Source organism: Gavia stellata, unplaced genomic scaffold (assembly GCF_030936135.1).
Source record: "Gavia stellata isolate bGavSte3 unplaced genomic scaffold, bGavSte3.hap2 HAP2_SCAFFOLD_64, whole genome shotgun sequence".
NCBI classification, from domain to species: domain Eukaryota; kingdom Metazoa; phylum Chordata; class Aves; order Gaviiformes; family Gaviidae; genus Gavia; species Gavia stellata.
Window position 1 is genome coordinate 637848 of NW_026776712.1, and position 6773 is coordinate 644620.

Sequence of the window (6773 nt, forward strand, 5' to 3'; positions counted from 1 at the left end):
ACCCATTGAGCTTTTTTATCCCATGACTTTGTGAAGCTCTACAGTCAAGTGGGACAGAAGCAGCACTGGTAAACTAGAAAGTTTCTCAGCTACCAGCAAAAGAATAATATTGTGAGACAATAAAAACCTGTTCTTACTGCCTTAGTAGGTGTTCTGGACAGATACTTAGTAACTAAAAATAACTCACTCCTGTGATTATAAAAGCATGGAAAAGTTTGGCAATACACATGCATCTGTTTTACTTTAGAAGATTCTGCTACCTTTCACAGCTGACTTGACCACATCTTCCAAGATGCCTTTAACCATTTCCTTTCCTCCATCAGTTGTTTCCTCTAATGAAACACACAAAGAGATAATTTTGATTTTAGTACTTTTGTTTAGGAAGATGATTAAAAGGAGAAACATGACCGAGGCAGAAGGGTTAAAAATGACAGATTTTCTTCAGTAGGTCTCCTCTAAAGCCATTTCCAAGAAGTCATGCAAAAATACTCACTGATGTTATTTCCATTGTTTAAATCAAAGCATTGGTATTTTTAATGCAGTGATTTTGTCATTTGTACTTATCAACTGTTAAAAACTTTTAGTTTTGGAATCTCCTACGTTCCTAATTTAGATACAGTATATGCTTATGATAAGGTCTTCATAATACACATTATTTTTACCACAGGAATTCAATTACCTCAAAGTGATTCTGTCACTCCCCACGTACCATGATTATTCTCTTCCTTTTCTTCCCCTTTACCAACCTAATCAAGTCAAATTCCATTATAATTCTATATACATAAACTTTATATATAGTTTTACTAGAATTCTAGGGAAAACATGAGCCTTTCTTCAACGGTTATAACGGTGCAGACAGAAGCCAAGGATGGCCTGTATACTCTGAATAACTACTGAGAAAATGCAAGCGTGATTTGAGCCAATAACCCCAGTCACTTCTCCCCAAAACAGCCTAAAAGAGAATTTTCCAACAGAAACTTTGTAACTGAAAGCAATAGACACAACCTATTCTTGTTCACCTGATGCTGAAAGAGTCAGATCCTGCTCCAACTTCACGTGTCCATTTTCTGCCCTCTCAGGCTCACCGTTCGTTAACTCCACACTTACAGGAGCACTGGCTTTGCCTTCCTGATAGCTGTGCTTCAGCTGACCCATTTTTGGAGACCTGGTCACCACTTGAATTGCAGGAGATTGGGATTTTTACTGATTTGGTTTTTCTACTTCTCTGGATTCTTGTATCTTAAAAAACCAATATGAAAAAGTTAATCTAAGGCACAAAACATGATAAGCGAAAACAGATTTCTATGATGACTGATGTTCCTTTGTGAATTCACATGTTAACAAGAAAGAAACAGTGAAAATATAATCACTTGGCCAGTCAAATTAAAAAGATGCGCTTCGAGCTTATTTTAAAAGCATCCCATCATTTGTTTATACAAAGCCATTTGGCAGAAACTACAATGTGAAACCTTGTTATGAGCAATAAGCTTCATATTTTATTTTTAATCAGTCAGTATGCTACACTGCAGGATTTGACAGTTTTTTTAAAAATTACAAATCGATATCCAACTACAATGACAGGCCCATAAAAATAATAAAGTTTTCTGTTCATTTGTCAAGCCTAAACATTTGAGATGAGCAAAAGTAATAGTTACATACAGCTCGATTTTCCATCCGTGTAAAAATGACATTTAACATCTGCGTGAGGGTAGCTTTGGCAGTTGTCTGATTAATAAGATTTTTACTGGCCAGATGGATGTTGTAACAGGTTCTAACAGTCTGAAGAATTGTTCCTTCATGAATTTCTATATACGGACATGTTACTGCAGTGAGGAGAGCCTGAAAAAGTCCATAACACAGTAAAAATGAAATCTGAGTAAGTAGGCAGCAATAAACTTCATGCAGATCTTCCATAATAATCAGTGGGTTTGTTATGAAACACATTAGCTGATTATAAGACATCATAAGGAACTTCTAGTTCTTATCATTTCTTTGACATTTCAAATCAAAGAAAGTTTAACAGAACTTCCATTTCTGTTCTCTCCTGAGCTGTTAAAGTGTTTTATCACAACTAGTTTTCCACTAAAGGAGATATTCCACCTCCAAACAAAACAGTTATCATGATATTCTACAGCTTCATTTCTGTGAAAGGGCCAATTGGTCTATACCACCATCAGATTAGATTACTAGAAGGTTCACCAACTTCTAACATCAGCTATGTTAGCCCACTGGGACTATTATGCCTTGTTGAGAAGATACGCTCCAGATCTCTCTGGAAAAACGGACATAAGAGCAGACAGACTAGAGCAGCAGGCCATGATACTGCATCACAGTTACAATGCCTTCAGTTGAAGGCTGATAGCAATTCATTGGCCTAATGAATATGGGCATTACTAGCCTAGAAGATGAACATCGAGCTGTCTGCAAGATAAAGTATCCAGGCCATGGCTCATCCCAGAAAGAAGGACAAACATTTATAAAGTAGTCCCTTATGTTCTGCTTCGCCAAGAAGAAATACATTTCACACACCAATTCCGACGTGGTGACAGCCTCCCTGAATTCAATGACACATCTAACAGCGTGAGAAATGAAGAAACTGGGCCCTAAGTAGTGCTTTGCATAAAATCTTTTTCAGTTACAAAATCAAAGACAGAGAAAGCAAATTAACATTGCACCAGAATGAACCAAATAAAATACCTTAATTATCTGCAGCTGTACTCCTTCATCTGTTTGAGGACCCTGAAAGCAATTGCAAATGGTTTCAACTATTCGGTCAATCAGTCGTTTTCCAGGAGCTCCACTGTCTGGAGCATTGCCAGTGATATGTCCATATGCAATGAGTTTCTAGGTAGAAAGAATGCAGGTTAGACAATTATATGCTATTAAGTAAAAGACAGTTAAGTACAGCATAAAAAGGGGGTTTTAGTCAGCATACCTCACTTAACCAGTTATAACACAAAAATTTAACACCATCAGTAGTCTGCCTACCAAATACTTGGACTGTTCACACATCAGGACAAAACAGATTCAGTAAGTGATAATACAAGCTTTTTCCACCCAGACCACTTCTTCCTATGGTAAGCAGACGAAGTTTTTTAACATCAATCTTTGTACCTATTCACAACAGAAAGGTTCTGTTCTTAAGATGCATTTGTTTTTTCTGTAAGAATCTAAGGAGGAAGAAGGTAGACAGATTCCAGAGTCTGACCTCCCATCACATCAGCACTACAAGAAACAGCATGGTAAATATTCCTTTTGGAGCACCACAGGTGAAACATGTTTACTGAATAATGGAAGCATTCATGACCTTCAATAAAGGCTTGCTTCACTACAGAACAACAGAGACACACTTCTGACTTTGACAAGATGCACTTTCAGCCAAGCCTGATAATAACCCATTTTGCATGGTTTATGCATCTAAGTAGGCATAGTGGGTATCTGCCCAGCTGTATGTACTCAGGACAGTATTACTTCTTCACTCTAAGAATGCCAACAGCACACAAGATTTTTGCAACTGCATGTTTGTCCACTTCACTCTGTCCAAGTTTAAACAGAACACTTACCTGCAAACAATCCAGGGAAGTACTGACAATGCGTGGAGACTTTGACTGGCAGGCCAGTTCAAATGGAAGGAAATACTTACCTGCTTCAATGAAGTTTGCTTTTGGTGGAGCAGCAGTGCCTTCTCTAGGTCAGATAAGAAGAGTTATTATTTTTTCTAAACATGTATATCACAGCAAACTACACTTCCTCCTTTTCTAAATTTAAAGCTGAACAGTACATAGCAGCATACAAATGTAACGCAAGTTTCTCGCACACATACTTTCTTAAAGTTCCATTTTCTTTAAAAATCACGCAAAAAACACTTTACATTTATTTATATTGCATCTGATCTTTTTCATATATTCTTCAACTTAACTCTTCCCTCACTACACTCTAACGCTGTCCCACTACCTGAAACACTGGGAAACTCCTACACAACTTAATGATAGAGCGATCGAAGTTATTCTGAATTAAACAGGGCCCATATGAGGAATACTAAGCAAAGAGAAACACATTTGGGTTCTCATTTTAAATCATAGCACAGTGCTGGAAAATTGTTTTAAAATTTGGATTTAAGTAATATTTCAATTGATATTCTTGATCTAGGTAGTTAAGAGCATATACTATCAAATAGAGGATACCTACTGCTCTTTATGATTTCCTATCAGGCTATATTAAACCCAGTAAAAGGATCTGAAAAACTAGCACCTTTTAGAAGTTCTGCAATTTTTTCATAGTGAAATTCGGAGGCAGTTATGGCTTGAGTACCCATAGCCACAAACATCGTGTAATTGGAACACATGGGCCATATCTTGTTTTTGGCAGAAAGGTGTGTAACTGGGTATTCACAAACTCATTGCCATGATGTATATACATTCTTACATTTCCACTATTAAATTATTCCACTTGCTGTTTTCTGGCATAGTTTACAACAGTTAATAATTTACCTTTGCTTTTCCAGCTCAGTTTTTATTTCATCTGGAAGAAAGAAAAAAAAAAAAATCAAAGCATTTAACACCCAACATAAACTATCATTAACACAAATAAGGAAAATGTAACAAAGCAAAACTGTTTCAAACCAGAAGTCTTACACTTCAGTATTTGTTATTCCTTTCCTCTAACATCTTCAGCTTCAGAAATTGTAGACAGTTACACCATTTATTGGAAGGCATATCTCTCAACTTCTACATGAAAAAGCTAATTTTTCCAAATATTTTTAACAAAAGATGTCTTTAGAAAACACAGGTATAGTATGCAATTTTTTTTCAAGAGTAGGTCTACATCATAGAGAGCTCAGGTCTGCAGAAGTCTTTAAGCCACTGCATAAGCCGTAAGCTCAATGCATTAGACCTTCCTGTTAACTACAATGATAGTTAGCCGCTTTTGTTAAATGTCACAATATGACATCAGCTGAACAAACAAACTCTCCGAGAGAGAAGGAATCTTAAATGCATGCTGTCATTTTGCCAGCAGAGCTTTTTTTTTTAATTACAATTTTTAGGGAGCTTTTCATAAAAATCAAATACAGGGAAAAAAGTATTTCTTTCATTTCTATTGTATACAGGAGCAAATCCGAAAGATCCTAGTATGGCTTTTTGAGGATTTCTAACATATCACCATGATGCACAACACAGACCAGAACTGCACTACACCAGACACCGCATAAGCACATACTTTGAACACTGACAAAAAAATATCAAAAATAGCACACATAGTAAGGCTGCACAGCTACAACCATGTGGAATCCTGTCCATGCCACCCCATCTCACATGCCTGCAAATTATCATGCCCACAAAACTTGTTTCAATTGCAAAGCTACCAGAAACAGATCCTTCACTCAGTACTTGTTCTCCACAACTCTGGAGGGGCATCATTGTTTGGTATTAGATGTTCAGAGCTCAGATGATTTCAGCCCTGTCTGTGAACCTCCATAATTTCTTCTCTCTCAGAAGCATCAATACACAAAACATACCAATGAACAAGGACTGCAACAAACACATATTACAGTTTTTTGCACAATCCTGTTATTCAATGAATGTTACAAGAATTAATCCTTGCGGAGTATGCCTATTTTGTAACATTACTACCCCTATTTTATTGAGAAAATGGAAGCAAAATGCAGAGGAAACCTGTATAACTACAAGCTGTGAGTGATATCAACTACATCCAGGATGGGGACTTGCTATTCTGTCTGCCATCTCTCTCATTAATGAAAGCCAACACAGGCAGCAGTCACGAAAAAGGCAGTATGACATCCATTAGCAATAAATGATATAACAAGAACTGAAGGAACATTAGCCACCCTATAGTCAACAAAAGAATAGACAACAGAAAAATTGAAGAGTCACAGGCCCACAATGCATCATGGCTCTGCTCAGAAGCCCACCATTTTCTAATCAAGTCCATCATGCAAACAACCATGCCCAGTAGTTGTAAAGGAGAGACAATTTTCACTTTCCAATATTGCACAAGCCAGTGGCAAGGCAACAAGCTGAGCCAAGCGCAAAGCCCCAGTGCCTGAGATTTCAGAATTAGAAGTAACTGCAGCTCTGCAACACTGCAAACCCAGCATCGTCATCCCCTAATACTTCAGGCTTCAGCTGGTAAGGAGAGTCCACAGAATGGAGACTGTTGATAAGAAATAACCACGGGTCCCCATGCCAAACAGATAGACAATGCGAATCTTAACACAGCACCACTTCTTGGATCGCTGTTTTCTTCATTCCAGTATCCAGGATGGCTAGTGAGAAGTTCAAGTCAGCAAAATTTGAATTCAGTCCTCTTGATTTTATTGATTTCCCATCTTTAACACCATATTATGATCCACAGAGCTACTGAGGATAACATATACGAAAGGACCCACCAATTTATCGTGTCCCTATTTAGATCTGTCTTCCTATTAGAGCAGTGTACTCCTGTCACCTACAGGAGCTGGTTACTTAAAACAGAGTTTTCTGGGTAGCTTTACACATTCAGAATGCTTAGTCCTGCCTCCAGGTCTTGGCAGAGAAAGGCATATTTTAGCTACAGCCAGAATCCCAAGTACAGCAGGATGCCACCAAGGTGGTCAGCTATACCACAGTTAATGCTGTATTTCAGAAACCTTGCAGAACTAGGGTTTACAGTTTTTTCTCTTTTTTTTTTTTTTTAACAATTGCAAAAACTCCACACTTTCTGAACTAAGTTTATTTTTTCCAAAGCAGAAAGACTGCCCAAGTTGGCCAAGTGGA

General features: G+C 37.6%; 1 pseudogene; it reads right to left on the reverse strand.

Annotated features, from left to right (window-relative positions):
- The window catches only part of LOC132321276 (brefeldin A-inhibited guanine nucleotide-exchange protein 2-like), a 29211-nt pseudogene extending 24695 nt beyond the window's left edge, over nt 1–4516 (reverse strand).
- Nucleotides 4517–6773: the final 2257 nt, after the last annotated feature.